The sequence below is a fragment of the Dermacentor andersoni genome, chromosome 4 (assembly GCF_023375885.2).
Source record: "Dermacentor andersoni chromosome 4, qqDerAnde1_hic_scaffold, whole genome shotgun sequence".
Classification (NCBI taxonomy): domain Eukaryota; kingdom Metazoa; phylum Arthropoda; class Arachnida; order Ixodida; family Ixodidae; genus Dermacentor; species Dermacentor andersoni.
In genome coordinates, this window is record NC_092817.1 from 208,717,846 (window position 1) to 208,737,187 (window position 19,342).

Genomic DNA, 19,342 nt, shown 5'->3' on the forward strand with positions numbered 1-19,342 from the left:
TAAAAAATTCTTGGCTCAAGTAACATGAAATACCAGGTATACTTTTGTTGCATTTCACATAATAGATGCCCTTGCTTTAATCTATTTACTTCCTACAGTTCTATATGTAACCTATATATGTGTTTCCCATGCTGCTAAAATTCCTAATTGGTATGGCAGGTGGAATGAATAAGTAATGCATACATTATGGCCTGCATACTGAGGTTACAATGAAGCTCTACTGTTTTAATTACCTATATCGACCCAATGTGTCTAGCACATGAAAGTTGTGGACAGAATTCGGGCACACACGAGTTTTTTTAGGTGCATTTATTCAACTTGTGCGTGTGCACTTATTGGTTTCCGCATCGTGCGAAGGTGGCCGCACTGCAGGACTAAGTGCTGTTGGGATGACTCCCGCTTGGTAGTGCAGGAGCACTTCTAACAGGTGCACCTTGCACTGTCCTCTAAGGTGCACTGGCACACTGTCCATGTCATCTGCCAGTGAAAGCAGAGATTGCTCGCTTCTGCTCAGTTTTTCTTCCTGCAGCTGGGCATCCACTCTAGATATCATGGCATCTGTTGGAGATTTTCTTTTGTGTCTCTTTGTTTGAATAGTGCGTGTATTAGTGGATGCAGCTTCGTGTGTTTGTGTTGGGGAGTGTGAAGAAAGGGAGGAAGGCTGTGTAGATTGAGCGGGGTGGTGGGGCAAAATGTTTGAAAAAGGTGTAGATGATCATGTTTGTGTTGTGTCTTCCTCATGTGGGAGTTCAATGTCCGTTGTATCTTCACTGCTGGCACCTTGGTGGGGCAGCATGGAACCAAATAGCGCTGACGGGTCATCTTCGGTATCCCTAAGGACCTCGTCCCGTGAATTTGGACCATTCAGGTTGCTTGTTGTTCTAAGTGGGGAAAGAGAAGTGGAGTAAATTGTTTTGGCGTCACATAGAGCCAAGAAGGGGGAAAACGGGCATAAAGAATAATATTCCGTAACGTCAACATGAGTAAGTTTTTGCTATCCGAGTAGAGAATTGGGACTTTCAAACATTAAGTGCAGTACAATCACTACAGCTTGAACAATGGAAACATCCATTCAGACACACAATGTTTTCTTAATGGAAAGTTCAAGTACCTGTTTTCTGGCCAACTTGACCAGAAATTGTCAGCTATTCCTACAGTGTCTGCTTTCCATTATTTTCTGCTGCCTGCTGGGTAATTTCTGTTGATCACCTGTATATCTTTGTTGTGTTCTGATGCACAATGCCATTTAAAAGCAGAACAAAAAGTACTTTTTGATTACCTGTGTGTACTGAAAGCATTCAAAGGCACAGTCACTGCTTCTCGCAATGAAAACGACGCAACACACCAAGACAGGTGAAAGGAAAGTGCGCCACTTGCAACTAACTTTACTCCATGAAAACGTCGCAATGTGTAGCCACGCCTTGCATGCGCAGCAAGGATCCATGCATCATACCACCATAAATCTGTCAATATCAGACATGTGCTAGTTTGAGAAGCATCTGAAGAATTCAAGCTCAGCACTGTGCAACACTTCTGACGGATCGCTAATACAGATCTTTTTTCTATCTAGTATGCCTCCATTTCTCATGCCAGCCCCTCGTTGCTTCTGCCTATAATGGCGATCCTTTTAAATCTTGCCTTACAATGACAGGATTCACAGTGCACAGGTAAATGTCCTGAGTGGTTATTCTTAACGGAACATTCATGTTGTAGAGTTTTGACACTAACACATCGCCCCGTTTGGCTGATGTAAACCTTGCCGCAGCTGAGTGGAATTTTGTCAACCATACCCGCCGCACAGGTGACTTGGGGCCTTGCATGCCTCTTACCAAATATACGTGGCGTGAGTGCTTTTGAAATCCGCGGGCACAGACCCAACAAATTCCTTTGCGCAGAGAAGACCAGAGATACCTTGTACCAATTAGCTACCTTCTCCAGGTCATGCGCGACTTTACGTACGTAAGGTACTATTGGCCTTTTTTCCATCCAATGCCATTCCTTCTTTTTTCCTTTCAATTTTTGAAGTAAGGTTTCAGCTACTGCACATATGATGGAGCAAAGATACCCGGCTGAGTAAAGCCAGTTGACCTGTCAAAGCTTTCTGCCATCCTGTGAGGGCAAGATCTCACCAGTGCGCCTTCCAAAACCACAGAGGCAATACCTCTCTTAACGACTGTTTAATGGGCCACATCATAAGGTATGAACTTTTTACATGATCGGGGAATAGTAGACGCTCTTTCCTTTTACCCGGCTTCCTTTGTTTGTTGCATCATTTTCATTGCTAAGAAGCATGCACGAACTAGCCCAACGACAAGTGTTATTAACAACGACTGCTGTGGCTTCACAAATTTTAACAGTGTACCTTTTGCTCACTCACATGCTGCACAACAGTATACATTGGTATTCTGCATTCAAAACCCCTTGCAAGATAGTGTTTCATGCAGAACAGGAATTTAAAACATACGGGCGTGGTTCTACAATGTCCCTCAGGAAGAGCATGAGGTCGAAGTACTTCCACTTTGAAACAGGTTCTCCTGCTCCTGCTCCGCTCTTCTTGGCCAACTCCTTTATCTTCCTGGCAAATGTGTCGCGCAGATTCCGCCAGCGGCGCACAATCAGGTCGATGTTCTCTGAAAAAGTTCACAACCGCATATGATTTGAGTGCTGCAACTATCAATAAATTTTGCATTAATTGTGCACACGGAATAAATCAAGTTCAAAGATTTTGAGTACAAAATTTAGTGCAATTTAAAGAACAATGCGGAAAGTGCAGCCACATGAAGCATGCTCTTTTGTCAGGTGTACACATAGCTAACACTATCGCGTACTAGCGCACTCACGAATGAGCGCGACCTTACGTAGAGATACCGAAAACTTCGCCAACGGAGCATTCTGAAAGACTGGGCCCGGCTGCGCACATGCATGCCATTCACGCTAATAATCCCAGATATTGTTTATCCTGTTTCCTTCCGTTTTTCACAATCGCGTCGCATGCAGTTGGCTTCTTGTCAAAAACATTGCGCGCGCGCAGCATTCAGCCATCCCCAAGCAAAGGAGGCCGCTAAGTCCATCTCCAAACACGCAGCCCGGACGCATGCAACCGTGTCATGCGCAACATCTTGCATGCTCACTGATCGAAATGTATATCTTTTTTCTCGCTCTTTCGTAGACCGCGTACCGTGTTTTATTTTTTTCGAGTTGGCGCGAGCTACCATGAATGGGGCAAAGTTGTGACTGGTGTTGAAGTCGCGGGACATTTGTTGCTTGGTGCTTCTCTCTTCGCGACGATGTATTTAATTTTTTACAAGTACTGCTCTACGAGGGCACATGTAACCGGCAAACGGAAGCCTCAGGAAAACACCTGAGATTATAATAATAACGCCGTGTCTGAGGTACGTCGCACGTAGCTGCTGTGCTTCCGTTTCGCTAACTCCGCAGCTCACGCCTACCCATTTTGCACATATTTTTGCAGAAGGACGTTTATTTAACTCAAAGCGGATCATTCAAAATGATCTCGAGAGGTCACGGAGAGCAGCATATGAAAAGCCTGGCATGATCGACGATACCTCTCCAGGAGAGCAGGCCCGGTCTCTGCTACGGCCTCTGCTGCTGCCCCGGGGAAATCAGTGATGTTGTATTGAAGGTACAGCGCCGTAACGCGTGAGAAAGATATAATCTGGCATGATTCACTCAACACGAGCGCCGCAAGCGCGAGAAATGTGGTTCGACGTGCACCACGCAACGAAAAAACCGCTCTCGCGACTTTAACAAACAACACCAGTCGGAACCTTGCCGCATGAGGAAGCTAACGATTTGAATTAAACAAATCGCGTGTTTTGCTTGCACTAGACAACATGGTACACTAATACAGTGAAAACAAACATATTCGCTATGTAACGCAGTGCGCGAAGACACTGCGCTCAAAAATCACTCTGCTACACACCTTGCGACACGATGAGGCCTAGCGCTTCCGCAATCCTTTTCCAGGTGTTGAGCCGGGCGCCGTTCTTTCTGTAAACTTCGGTTCGCTGGTCCCACACAGCTGGTTCGCATTGAACCAGCGATATAAGGAGCTCGTTTGATATTGAGGTCATCTCAGCCGGGTGCGCGCTGGACACAAAGTTCATTCACTCTGCTATGGCCTGCGCTATGGCCGTCTTCCCAATCCCAGGTGGCTACGTCACACGCCATCCGCGCTGTCATTGGCTGTCGCCTTCCGACTTTCCGGCCGTAGGACGATGAAAAACTGGCCGGAACGTCGGATAGAGCTTTCCGACGCGGCGAAAGCAGCCGGATATGACGTCGTTCCGGCGCGCCGCACGTCGGATCGGACGCGACATCGGACCCTGTGTCTCCTGCTTAAGATTGGCGTCACTCGGTGCACCCTCGAAACAGGCGCCCGATGGAGGTAGCAGCGCGGCGGTGTGGCCCCGCAGCCGATCCTGCGCCCGGAGCCGTGGGCCGCGTATTTTTGATTGTGACTGTACGAACTTTATACCCATTGGAAGTAGTCGCAATCATGAGTGTACTGTATGGCTAAGTTTTCCTATTCCTGCCTTATTTATAGACGATGAGCAAAGCGAGAACAAGGTGAAAGCAGGAGACAACGTTTCAACAAGTGAATTTGTCTTCTTCGTTTCGACAAGTCCACTTGCCGAAACGTTGGCTCCTTATTTCTCCTTACCTTGTTCTCGTTTTGCTCATCGTCTTGGATTTGCGTATCCCGCCTTCTCCGTGTTTTGCCGGTCTTAATTATAAGCGTTGGAAATCATTAATGAACCCTCTTCTCCTTTTGATTTTTCATTAGTTTGTTGGATTTGTTTGTGCGTGTGCAGTGTCCTCAACGAACTATGAAACTATTGTTCTTATTTTCACAAAACAAAAGAAAAGTAATGGGTGATATTTAAAGTGTGAGTTAGCTACTGACTTAACAAATTATTATGATTGCGAAGGGTCCAGGGCATTGTAGGGGTATTTTACACACACCATACAATTTAACCTGCTACCCTGGGGGAAATGTTTTCCACATCCATTTTTATGCAAATGGGGAGAACTATCACTATCAGCACGTGTGATTAAATGTGCGTGGCGCAATTAGGCATACGTGAAAAATTTGTTGAGCTAACACTTGAAAGTGTGCAGTCAGGCTTTTCAACGAGTAAGTCACATGCGGCAGCGTATTAAAGCGCATGATTTATTTCCAGGCATCTTGCCGTATTTGTGAAACTGGTAAAAAAATAACTTTAGTAGAAGCTGGAATATCTTAAGCTGTTATCTGTAAAATTGTTGGGTTGACAAATCAAGCTTAAGCTGGTATTTCGACAAGTCCACTTGTGGAAACGTTGGCTCCTGCTTTCACCTTCTTCTCGTTTTGCTCATCGTCTTAAGCTGTTAGTGTGTGACTGACGGCAAGTGTCCGTGTTCGCTAGTCCACCCAGTCATTGCCTGTTTGCAGAACTGTTACTGGCAGTGATGACTGTGTATGAAGCTGCTAGATTGTGGTAATGCTTGGAAGTATCGGTGTTTATGACCATGTATCTAATGTACAGTGACCTTGTCTGTCTCCCTTAGTCCATTGCATGTTTTTTTTTTTTTGGTTCAGCTGTTCAAAGTTGTGTTAGCCATGTATGTGACTTTGCGTCCCTCTGCACAGACCATAAAATTCCTAAAATATCGTTACACCTGTCTACTGTCAGTCTATTATGCTCCACCATATAAGCAGCCAAGGGCTTCATTTGTTTCGCCGATCTGCGCAACACTCCAAGCATAGTTATCGGCCAGGAGTTGCACCAGGGCCTCCCGGTGGGAGACCCGACGGGTACTGCGAGACCGGCGTTGTACTCGGGGGGGCCAGCCTGGAAAAAGCAAGAATTTATAATGAACTAAACACACAACTACCTTACGTCCAGAGCATTAAAGCTGTGACATTTGAGGATTTTGCTTTTCACTTACTGGTTCTCACAAAGCTAAGGCAGCTGTTGGCTGTGCAGCTGGATGGCTGTGAAGCAATGGCTCTGGAGGACCCTCTGACTGCCGCAATGCTCCTATATTCCTTGTAAAGGGTACTCTCACTCAATGGTTAGCGTAGAAATAGTTTGCGCTGCTTATAGATGAAACAGCTTCCACAAAATGAAAAGCAAAAGCGAAGAGAAAATGCTTTCTTTCACGTGAAAAGCCGCTCATGCCATCTGTAGTGCCCATAGACTCGGTCGCTAGGGTCACTTCCATGGCGGTCTGCTTTATTTATAAGACACAAAGGAGCAGTTTTGAAAACTTCGCCTTATGTGCTCCTCCAAATATGCAATTAACGCAGAGTCATGAAAACACAAAAAAAATCTCATGAAACCCCAGCAGTAAATTGTCTTGTGCATGCCAGCACACACACAACACACACAGGCACATAAAGGGAGAAACGCTACGTCTGGTATACCAGCCTCACACAGGCAATTTCGATCGCAATTAAGCCCGATCGGGATAAAATTTCTCGTTTGCAATGGCCTCCTTTCCGCCGAATGAACAATGAAGGCAGGCGCTGTCTAGAATTTCCATTCATATAGGACGCGATCGCGATTCAAAGCGCCTTGCGTGACTGCGGTATAGCATTGCCTGCGTGATGCAGTATACACAACAAAATTGCTAAAAAAATGCTGGCGCATCCTCTTGTTTTTGCTGCGTTTATCAATGGCTTACCTCGTCGAGCGCCTAAAAAATGGCTCGCACACGCCAGTCACTGTTTAGGTGCCGACAAGATGGGAAATACGGCCCCGAAGGCCGGGCACGTGGCCTCTACCCATGCCGCTGCAATTATGAACGGCAACAGCATTGTAAACATCGCGAGCAACAGAACCACTCCTTGCACTCACCTTTGGCTTGCTGCACCGCGGCGGCATCATGAGGAGAGAGTAAAATCTCCTTGCGCCAGATGACTTTCCTCTGGTCCGCAGTCTGTCACCGGGCCCTCCACGTTTAACAGGGCGGCGATCTCATAAGTGCCGCTTCCGCATCTGCCGTAATATCCTGGCTGAGCACGCATGATGCTCTCAGAAGGTACGGACGACGCTGTAGCAAGGCGACCAACAATTCGCGTTGGTGCGCCGACGCGTGCGGGCCCAGTCTCACTTTTTCATGGGGGGGGGGGGGGGGGGCAACACGGTCATTCGCAAGCAGCAGAGGAAACAAAGTTACAATTGCCATTTAAACTGCGCGCTCCCGCCAATTTGTTTTGCCGTTTGCGATGCCACCTAGCGTGCTGTACCAAAACATATGCCGCTTAAATTAGTCTTCTTCACCCACATGAAATTTTCTGTGCAGATTCTATGTTGCAACAGGAAGAAAATGTTTTTCATATTGCATGTTTGATTATTAAAGCGTCACAAACATTCAGTAGTAATTGTCGAGGCAAGTTTGCGGGGCTGCGCTCGCTCGTCTACTGGGTGTGCTCTCCCTCCCGTTTTAACAAATTTTGCGGAAGGCCCACTTCGTGACGTAGCAGCCAAACCGAACGATCGGAAAGCGAGCTGTTTGCGTGATCGAATCAGGTCGCTGTGAGGCAGAGCTGTCGGCACCAGTCTGGCGTAACGTCGGGAGACACAGCAGCCAGCTGGAAAACCGAGGCTGGCAAATTCTTGCCGCACCATTACCTGAATGCGAAAACTGGGTGGTGCTGATTGGTCAGCGGGGTAGTCAAGCGGGCGTCGGTGGAATGGGGCTGGACTTGGAGTCTCGAGATCGCGGCGAACGATACCCGTCACGTTGTAATTGAAGGAGGATGCAGTGGTAAGGTGGACACAGGGTGATGTCGCAGCCGTGTTAAGGAGACAGGAGAACTGGAAATAACGCGGCGGCATTCCTTGAGAATGACACCAATGATAGAAACATTGTTGTAGGTGAAGAAGTGGAACGCATCGTCCGCGATCCGTTTGAGAACGTGGCCTACTTAGTCAACCTCGGCCATTTTATCACCAACTTACCGACAAAGGGCGAGCACGTCTTGTATGTACGAGACATACGATCCAGTGGAAGACCGCACTCTGATATCAAGTTCTTTTCTTGCAGCCAGTTGGCGACCTGTCGGGTTTCCAAAAAGCTTGCGGAGTTTCTCCTAGAAGGCATCCCAGCTAGACAGCTCCTCCTCGTGTCCAGAACCAGACAGGCGGTGTTCCGTCCAAGTAGAGTATCACACTTGCTACCATTGTCGTAGGGTCTCAGCAGTTCTGGCTAACACCCTCATACATACTGAGCCAAATGTCAACATTATCTTGGTCGGAGAATATACAAGGATCGCGGGGATTCCTAACCGTGACGTACATAGTTGTTGGAGTCGCGGGTGTAGATGCTAATGAGGTGTTGCCGCCGGGAGCCATGGTGGAAAGCTGGACGGTGCGGCCGCTGCGGAGCTCTGTGGGGAGGACGAGGAACGACAACCTTCGCAAAAATGCATCGCGAGCGAAGGATTAAACACTGAAAGCTATTTACGATGTATATCTACAAAACAACTGCCGCACTGCCCCATTCAGCCGACAGCAGAGGCCCAGGAACAGTTCGTCTTTTTCTTCGAGGCGCCCGCGCGCATTGTCTAAAGGGAACAAGCAATATGCACGCAGCAATATTTCTTGCTTTGGCAGGTAGAATTGACTTTAGAACCTCGCTGCCATGCGTTATAGCAGATGACGCTCGGCTGGTTTCACGAATCAGTTAAGTGTACATGCTTCTTCGAGGTGCGGGCCATCTGTGGTGCACGCCGCAAGCCTACATGGCAGAGGAGGGTGTCACCGATAAGTCAAAATAAGTTTCACCTGACGTTGCTTGCTTCATCTCGTGTTTGTCAGGGCCGTCTCACCTGGCCATTTCGAAAACAGAAAATCCATCTTGCTTATCAATATGTGCCGGTTTGCTAATTAATGTCTAGTCTCCAGCGTTTCTTCACTAGCTTTAGCGACATTTCTGTGTGTTTAGCGGTAGAAAGAAAAGCGACTTGATGGTGTTTATATGCTGCAGGTTCTGCGGTATCACTAACTAGTTCGATTTGTTGACGCTCGAAAGTCTCGCAGTAAATTATTGAACCACAACCACTGTAAAAATATCTGTGTTCAGATCTTGAATACAGCAGGTGAAAAAGACTGACCGAGTATGTAGGAAGGCATACAGATTGAAGCTACTGCGGTCGTTCATGCGAATGTAAATAAATTGTTTCCATTTCTTACGGCTTTCTGACCCATCATTACTTCACGGCCGCTTTCAAGTAGACCAAAGGACATTGCACAAAGTTCGACCTGTTCAGGTAATTGTCGTCGCCGTATTAACTACAGGCAAGCGCACTCCGCAGCAACTAGTTTTAATAAAAATGGGGACACTCAGCAAAAATGTGAAACAATGTAGACTAAGCGCCTTTTTGTGCTAGGTAAAGAATTCCATTTGTGTTCTTTTGAATCGCTCAGCGTTGGTAACCTTACAATCTGAAAGTAAACGAATAATTTAAGCTTTATCATCCGTTATGTAAAGATATCAATAAGGTAAAAGCCCTTTGTATTCTTCTGATAAATTCACTGTTTATTCATACCTTCATAGACAATAGACAAAAATGGGAAATTAGGTAAATAATTTATTCCATGTAACTTATACTATAGTGTTTCAACATGTCTACTGTATTTAAAATCTAGTTGACAGTTTTAGCGTCAATAATAGAGAATTTTTTTCTCTTCACCGACACGCTCCAAAAGCTTTTGGCAACACTGGACTGTTATGCGTCATCAGGTGTGTTTGATAACCAGATCTCTCAGTGACGCATTTTTGGGTGTCATTGAATAAAATAACAATCTGAAAATGTCCGATATATATATATATATATATATATATATATATATATATATATATATATATATATATATATATATATATATATATATATATATATATATATCTTATAGTGCAGAGGTATGCCTCGCGCTGCATCCATATCGCCACTCGTTCAGGAGGCACGTGCTGGAGATTGCCTGAGCTGCTCTCTTGTCCTGTTATTAGTTCGCATTAGACTTGGTGGAGGTGCTGCAGTTTTTCCCCACCTTGGAATTACGCAACCGAGCTCTGCAATCCGTCGTGCCTGACGACGACAACCAGGCGTCTTTAGCGGTTTCACCATCCATCCTATGTGACTGTGCCCTGCGTCCGCGGGATCCTGACATCTTCAGCGGCACCTTTAACTTTCACTTTGACTATTTCCTTAAAAGCACCCCTTGGGGGTATTACATGAGGGATGGGTTACAAATCATATTAAAAAGAAAGAATATCAAACGTACCCTATTATTGGACATAATGCGAATGAAGTGCTTCTATGAAGGCAGACGAGCTGGGATTAGAAACGATGCGGCGCGTAAGACCGTCCGAGTCTTTCGCTGTTCAAGGGAAAAAAGAAGGTGCAGTGGTGATATTACGCGTATGTGGATGAGCTACGTTTAAGGAATGTCCTATGCGATGGGATACGCGTGATGGGGCGCTATAACGTAAAACTATTCCAATTCTGCAATCAGCCTTCCGCGATTGGTCAAAAACTTTTTTGAGCCACCCCCACTTCAACTGTAGGTCACGCGACGTCACGAGAACCGCGATAGCTCCCCATCTGATATGACGTGTACACACTGATTATGCATGATTCGACCGAACAAAAGAAAAATAGTTATTTCTGATTCGATGCCTTTGCGGCACTAGCCCTCGGCTATTGGTCGAAAGTTTTCGGGCACCACCCACTTCACCTGCCTGTCACGAGACGTCACAAAACTGCGAAAACTCACCGCGTCAGAGAAACGTGTACGCGTCAAAGATTCATTAATATGCCGAACAAAACTGAATTTTCTTCTGAATAACCACTGGCTGCCCCGTTCCGAAAGGAATAAAAGATGGCTGCTGCCGATCGCTGATGCACAAGCTACTCACACCTGTCGGAGAGCAGGGGTTTATTTGCGTGTAATGAAACATTTTGCGTAGCCGTGTAACGTTTTTGAGCACTTTCGGAACGTTTACCACCGCGTTCTGCCAACTCTTCTTTGGTGAGGATCCGTTTTAGCGCCAATCTTAAGCTTCCGCTGCATGCCGCCGCGATTGTCGACCAGCCACCGCTAGCTAAGTAAGGGAAAGCGGCCCAATCGCAGACGCCGGCACCACCCTCTTCATTCGGTTATTCGTTTTCAGTGCAGTGGCTCGGCCCCATTGAATCCCTCTCCACTTCAGCGTGCTCCTCGCCTCTTGTCAGCCAATTAGATAAGACAAGCCGCTCAGTGTAGGCAATGTTATTCGTTTTTCAAGCAAACAAAAGTAACCTGCTATGAACGAGGAGAGCGTTTGATTGGTGTGCTTAGACAACCCTACGGGTAACCACCCGATGCTTGCGTCAGCGGTTACGCAAATTTTACGTCAGAAAATTGGAATAGAAACATATTGGAATAGTTTTACGTTATAGGGCCCATGGTCCATGATACATGGTGCACAATTAAGTACGCTGCGGTAAAATGTATGAAAGAATGATTAACTGGCCATTAAACGGCGATGGGAAACTGTGCGACAGATTTTGCTTGTAACGAAGTTACGCTGATACCGCATGAAAAAGCGGACTGAATGAACCAGATGGCAAGATTCTGAAAAGCCTCAAGAGCGCTGATGAAGAAAGTCTGGCGAGAACTCCAATGGGTGATACGTATTCTAATTTGGGTCTTATAGATGTCTTCTGAGCGAATATCATAAGAAGTCAACAAACACAGTGACACCGAGGACAACATATCAAAAATTACTTGTGCTTAATAAAGGAAAAAAAAAAGCTATAAATTAATGGAGATTATTGGAAATGATAGTACATGAAAAAACGACTTGCCGCAAGTGGGGCGCGATCCCGAAGGTTGTAAGATTCGAAGGTTGTGGGCTTGTTCCCTACCTGCGGTAAGTTCTTTTCATCCACTATCATTGACATTAATTGATAGCTTCTTTATTTCAGTTATTAAGCCCAAGTAATTCGACGTGGGAACGGCGTGTTGCGCGAAAATCGCGTATCTCAGGACTCGCAATACTGTTTTTCCATCCATCCCCTTTGAAAGGGGGCAGTGAAGACTAGTCACCTCCCTGCTTCAGTTACTGAGGTATACTATAAATGCCGTTTACATTACCATATATATATATATATATATATATATATATATATATATATATATATATATATATAAGAGGTTTCTTCAAAGTTCAGCACTCACTACCCGATGCAACATATGCAGGAAAGAGACGACAAACTTTTTGGAAAACTTATTTACTAAACGGTTTCGGTCTCGTCAGACCCGTGGATTACTGCACTCTGACGAAGACTGGCCCACCAACCGAAAACGTTTAGCAAATAAGTCTTCCAAAACGTTCGTCATCTCTTTCCTATATATATATATATATATATATATATATATATATATATATATATATATATATATATATATATATATATATATATATTATATATATATATATACAGTCATTTACCTCTTACTTCAAACTTCTTTATCTGCGTGGTACCGCTGTATCTATGCCTGTAGCGGTTCCGGTCGTATAAAACTCTTCTCTGCATTTCTCCCACAAATATTTTCAACGTCTCTTGATGGACACAATGCGCTATCTCGTCATGCTGCAGCGAAGTCCATGGGTCACCTCCGAGACGAGAATCGTTTAAAAAAATTAAATTATGGGGTTTCACGTGCCAAAACCACTTTCTGATTACGAGGCACGCCGTAGTGGAGGACTCCGGAAATTTCGACCACCTGGGGTTCTTCAACGTGCACCTAAATCTAAATACACGGGTGTTTTCACATTTCGCCTCCATCGAAATGCGGCCGCCGTGGCCCGGATTCTATCCCGCGACCTCGTGCTCAGCAGACCAACACCATAGCCACTGAGCAACCACGGCGGGTAGACGAGAATCGTGGCGCGCCGATGCCTGCGAACCTGAAATTTGTTCCCTCGCTTGCCGCAGACTTAGCGCCACATACCCAGTTCATTCATGGCGCAGGTCCCTAAAGCGTTGGCGTGAACGTCACTCATTGAAAAGCGATACGAAGCCAGTGAATTTGCTGAGTAGCCCGCTATAGCGTCGGATACCGGTCCTCGAGTTCGTGACGTAGGTTCAATTATGCTCACCATCGGATAACTTGAAGGGAAATTTTTCGTTATGCTAGAGCGCACATTCCCCGAGGCAAGAATCTTGTTACTGAAGTTCTTCGAACAGCGACACACATCAACTCGCACATACCTGTGGACGCGCGTTAAGATGAAAAATATTAGCAGCGCAGACCGAATGGCACATATCCAGTGCTCCAAGTCGGCGTCCACTAATTTCTTCGAACAGCGCTACCTGCCCAGTCCCATCTCTACATCAACCCATGTCGGCGGGGAAGAGGCGCGTCGAATAGCGGCACTCTTGCACACGGTTCTACACACTCAGTGACCCATGTTGGTCTGATTGTTGGTTTGCAATCCTGTTTCTTCAACACAGCAGGACAATGCTGTAACCATTCAATCATAGACTACACATTAAAGCAGGTTGGCGGGAAAACGGTTAGGTACAAACACATACTCATAGCCCCCAGAAAGTGCATCAGCTATCCTAACAATGCTGAGGCACTGAAATAATTTTAGCGCGTATATATCCTGTGGCCTAATTGATCCGACGGCTGATTTCGAACGCGGTTCCCTCAGCGCAGCAGCTCGTTGCTTCACCCATGCTACCTAGTGACCGAAGCTACCCAGTGACCCCAATAGACGGAAGAACGGTTAGAGGCAGACATACGGGTGGACGGGTGAACGGACGTGCGTGCGTGAAGTATACTCGTCGCCTAGGCGTGTTGCTCCAACTCCGCTCAGACGGCACATCCGCTTCCGTCAGCGTAACTAAGCGTCGGCGGCGGCGTTCGCGAAGGCGCCGCAACGATGATCATTTACATGCAGCATTGGCTTCTTTTGTTTTGGCGCCTGTCCATAGGTTTCCCCACATGTATATATTGAATGCTCTTCGTGAATTGCTTTCTGTCTGATTTGTTCTCGGCATGAATGCGTATTTTACCCTGCTTTCATTTTATATGTCAGCTGCTGCCATGGCTTCCGCGGGGTGATCGAGAGTGTATGGTTAAAAAAGAAGTTGAGGTCCACTATAACGGATGGTTTAGATTTGCGCGTCGTATTTGAAACCATATGGTTATGATTAATGCTCCATATTTTGAAACGCCATCTGGATGTTTGATCACGCACTCAAAGTCTGAAGGTAAAATGTTTGCGATTTGTGCGAGATGGGAGGGTGCACAGAACCTGCGCTATGTAGCCGCTATTTTCGGGATTCAAGCAGGAGGTTTCGATGTAAGTTCGACTGTGTGCTAGGCATTTTCCTTCGTTTTGTTTCCACGCTGCTATCACGTCAAAGCACGGAGCTACTGGCAGTGCCATTACATGTCAGCCTTTTTGTTTGCAAGATCTGTACAGGAGCTTTACCGAATTTTATCCCGAGGCATCACACCCTGAAGAAAGTGCCGCTCTTGGAGAAAAAAGCTCGGCGCTCTCTTCAGGCAGCTCACGTAGTTCCACAAAACGGGACCCACCACTTTGAATGGCATCCCTGGAGGCCACGAAGGAGCGAATGCCGAGGTCAGTCCATTTAGAATGAAGCAGATAAGCTTGTGTATGTTGCAGCTGGCGTACGGCGTAAGAGCTTCTTGCGCCGGCGGGCAATTGGGGATGCAGGACCTTGGCAGTTCATGGGTTCTGTGAAATTGCCAGTTTCCCAAGCCAGTCAGCAGACACAGTGGATCTCTATTTCAGGAAAGAGATCCACGGGCGTAAAAAAAGAGAGAAATAAAGAATGCATTCTAAGAGCTTTCCAAAAAGGCTATAATCATAGGAGGCTTAAAGTGACAAATTCTCAGTAGAACCCCTCTCGCGATGGATGTTGTCGTTAATGGGAAGTGCAATGAACCAACATAGCGGTGCACCCTATTACCAACGCCGATGCGTGTATGCAGGCGGGCGTCTCTCACGCTACCACACCGCACACGCTGCGCCGTATAGCGATGCCACCGCAAAGACACGGCGAGCCACGATTTCAATTCAGCCGAGCACCGGAGGAAATTTTTAAAACACCTTTTTTTTTTCCTCGGAAGAGCGACACATATGCTGTGGCACCTACCCAGTTACTCAAGTTGACGTTGCCTCAAGTCACACTCCCATTGACCCAAACTGGCTCAACGGTTGGCTTCGAACCTAGCCTGGTGACTCTGGTTGGTGGGCAAGCCGCTGCTCTCAGACAGACAGACAGACAGACAGACAGACAGACAGACAGACAGACAGACAGACAGACAGACAGACAGACAGACAGACAGACAGACAGACAGACACAGACAGACACAGACAGACAGACAGACAGACAGACAGACAGACAGACAGACAGACAGACAGACAGACAGACAGACAGACAGACAGACAGACAGACAGACAGACAGACAGACAGACAGACAGACAGACAGACAGACAGACAGACAGACAGACAGACAGACAGACAGACAGACAGACAGACAGACAGACAGACAGACAGACAGACAGACAGACAGACAGACAGACAGACAGACAGACAGACAGACAGACAGACAGACAGACAGACAGACAGACAGACAGACAGACAGACAGACAGACAGACAGACAGACAGACAGACAGACAGACAGACAGACAGACAGACAGACAGACAGACAGACAGACAGACAGACAGACAGACAGACAGACAGACAGACAGACAGACAGACAGACAGACAGACAGACAGACAGACAGACAGACAGACAGACAGACAGACAGACAGACAGACAGACAGACAGACAGACAGACAGACAGACAGACAGACAGACAGACAGACAGACAGACAGACAGACAGACAGACGTTGGAAAGTGCGTGAAGTACCCTAAGGTCGCTAATAGCATTATTATAATATAGAGGTGACATAAAGGCTAGAGACCTGTCATTTTCGCAGACTTATTCTGGGGCATTGTATCAGTATGGACACATGACCATATCACATACGCATTGCTGACCTCTGTCTCTGAGTAGTGCGTGGGTGAATGGGGAGTCCATCGGGATGCTGTGCTGAGCGACGAGGGTTAAAAACCAACCATCAGACTATATTGGGTCACTGATTATGTGCAAATGTGCACGTACATGCCGCTCTTGAACGAACTTCTTTCGTGCCGACATAGGTCACTGTACATGCGGGACTGGGTAGGTACTGGCACCCGGAGAAACTCTTTGACGCCGACTTGGAGCGCTGGCTATGTGCGACTAGGTCTTTACTAGTCCGCAATGAATCTCGTTGATGTCAACTTTGGTCACTGTGTTTGTGCCAGTAGGTGTGTGCGGCTCTATAATGACGAAACTATCCTTTGAGTTTCTCCGATGCCACGTAGAACCGACTCCACGTCGCACAGGTTGCTCAAGGACAGTAACACGACGCTGTAAGACACTGTATCAGAAATGCTGTAAGTACGTGCCGCTTTTCAATGAAGGTTTTTCACGCCAAAGCCATAGCGTGCTGCGACTTGAATGCCGTGCGTTTGTGCCGCTCTTCAATTTAGCTCTCGCCTATTGGGTCACTGAGTATGTGCCACGGGTAGTGCGGCAAGCGAGAGAACAATTCTCAGAGTTGGCACGCACCGGTGCGCCACACTTCTCATCTCGAAGACCAGGCTCGGACTTCTCTGCAGCACCAATAGATGGCACAGCGTTTCCAGAAAGAACTGCGAGAGAGGTGCACGGCTGCTGCTTCCCGGGCGTTTCACAGCGTTTGCACGCACCGGCGCGCCAAGCATTTCGGAGGACACGTGCAAGCTTCATGGTTGGGGTGGTGCTAGATGGCGTCGAGAGTTGATAGGAAAGCGTGAAAGAGTAAACCTACTGCAATACACGCCTTATACATAACCTGCTTCAACGGCCCCCATCGACCAGAATTTTCAGCACCTCTAGGAGGCCACAATGTTTCATTTCTTTTTAAGATGATCATATTTGTGAGGGGAATGAAGAAACTGCATGGGTGGCAGCGGGCTACAGTGTGTTTGCGATTGGCAGTCGTCTTTGACGACTGGTTCCGAAAGCGCTGCAGCCGTTTTGGTGTACATGACTGTCTGTAAGGGTCTCTTCTTTATTGCGATCACATTTCAGATCACAGTAACATACCCCGGAGACATCTTAGCCAGAGCAACCTGCGGCGCCATGTGCTTGAACGGGGCTGCATCATCGTCTGCTTCGCTGCAACAGCGACGTCGTAATGTTGGCCAACTTTTTTTCAGCGACCTTCGTAACTATACACGCATTTTTGGTGCAGCGTATAGTGGACATCTAGTACGTTATACTTTATTTACAGAAGAGTTCCATATTAGTACCATGTCCTACTAACAAACATTGTGCTTAATTTTTACCCTGTATTAACATCTCCATCGTTGTCCACTCTTCGCATGTCACAATCGATATGAGCGCAATATCTGCTAGGAGCGCAATGCCTGCTACTGCTACGCTGTACGCAGTAGCAGGCAAAGCTTTAGATCACGCGCATTTACGTAAGACGGATGTATGACTGGCACGAAGGAAGTATGAGCAGCATTTCCGAATTACAATGGACACAGCGAACAATTTAACCAATTAGTGGACCAGTTCCTAGTGCGCGTGATACAAGCATTATATTTTATATCGCGCCTGCAGTCAGTTACAGGTGCTTGGTTATTTTCTCAACGCAATGCGTCATTTGTTGAAGTCAGATTGGTTGAAGGATGGTGGGCAGATTGTTCTAGAAAAACTGGTCACCACGTATGCGCAATGCTTCATGACTTCGAGCGTACCGGAATCCTGTAAGAACGCCCACATAATCCTAATCTCTAAGAAAGGGGACGCCAAAGACTCGAAAAAATATAGACCGATCAGGTTACTTGCGTTCCCTACAATGTATTTACTAAGGTAATCGCAAATAGAATCGGGAGCACCTTAGACTTCTCTCTACCAAAGGACCAGGCAGGATTTCGTAAAGGCTACTCAAGAATACACCATATTCACAGTATCAATCAGGTGATAGCGAAATGGGCGGAATATAACCAACCCTTATATATAGCTTTCATTGATTACGAGAAAGCGTTTGATTCAGTCGAAACCTCAGCACTCGTGGAGGCTTTACTGAATCCGGGTGTAGACGAGCCATATGTAAATATACTGAAAGATATGTATAGCAGCTCCGCAGCCACCGTAGTCCTCCACAAAGAAAGCAACAAAGTCCCAATAAAGAAAGGCGTCAGGCCGGGAGATACAATCTCTCCAATGCTATTCACAGCATGTTTACAGGACGTGTTCAGAAACCTGGATTGGGAAAAATTGGGGATAAAAGTTAATGGAGAATACCTTAGTAACTTGCGATTCGCTGATGATATTCCCTTGCTTAGTAACTCAGGGGACCAATTGCAATGCATGCTCACTGACCTGGAAAGGCAAAGCCGAAGGGTGGGTCTAAAAATTAATCTGCAGAAAACTGAAGTAATGCTTAACAGTCTCGGATGAAAACAGCACTTTACGATAGGTAGCGAGGCACTGGAAGTGGTAAGGGAGTACATCTACTTAGAGCAGGTAGTGAGCGTGTATCCGGATTATGAGACTGAAACAATCAGAAGAATAAGTATGGGCTGGGGTGGATTTGGCAGGCATTCTTAGATGATGAACAGCAGGTTGTCGTTATCCCTCAAGAGAAAAATGTATAACAGCTGTGTCTTACCAGTACTCACGCACGGGGCAGAAACCTGAAGGCTTACGAAAAGGGCTCTACTTAAATTGAGGATGACGCAACGAGCTATGGAAAGAAGAACGATGGATTTAATAGATAAGAGCAGATTTGGTGAGGGAACAAACGCGAGTTAATGACATCTTAGTTGAAATCAAGAAAAAGAAATGGGCATGGGCAGGACTTGTAATGAGGAGGGAAGACAACCGATGGCCATTAAGGGCTACGGACTGAATTCCAAGGGAACGGAAGCGTAGCAGGAGGCGGCAGAAAGTCAATTGGGCGGATGAGATTTAGAAGTTTGCAGGGACAACATGGCCACAATTAGCACATGACCGGGGTAGTAGGAGAAGTATGGGAGAGGCCTTTGTCGTGCAGTGGGCGTATCCAGGCTTATGATGATAATTATTATGATGATGTTCTACCTTGCAGCCAACATAGAACAGAATTTGCATGTCCGTGTACATCGTCGTAGGGGGCATCCCATCTGTTGGCAACGACTGAACATGCTTCTCGTTACAATTACAGTAGTTCAAG

The 19,342-nt window shown here is 46.5% G+C and overlaps 1 long non-coding RNA gene across 1 annotated transcript; it reads right to left on the minus strand.

The window, feature by feature from the left end:
- Positions 1–1,235: 1,235 nt before the first annotated feature.
- LOC129384640 (uncharacterized) lies at positions 1,236–18,645 on the minus strand. The gene is made up of 3 exons (XR_008612337.1): positions 18,511–18,645; positions 5,683–5,855; positions 1,236–2,630 (listed from the first exon to the last, which is right to left on the minus strand). It is a non-coding gene; the product is annotated as an uncharacterized lncRNA (long non-coding RNA).
- Positions 18,646–19,342: the final 697 nt, after the last annotated feature.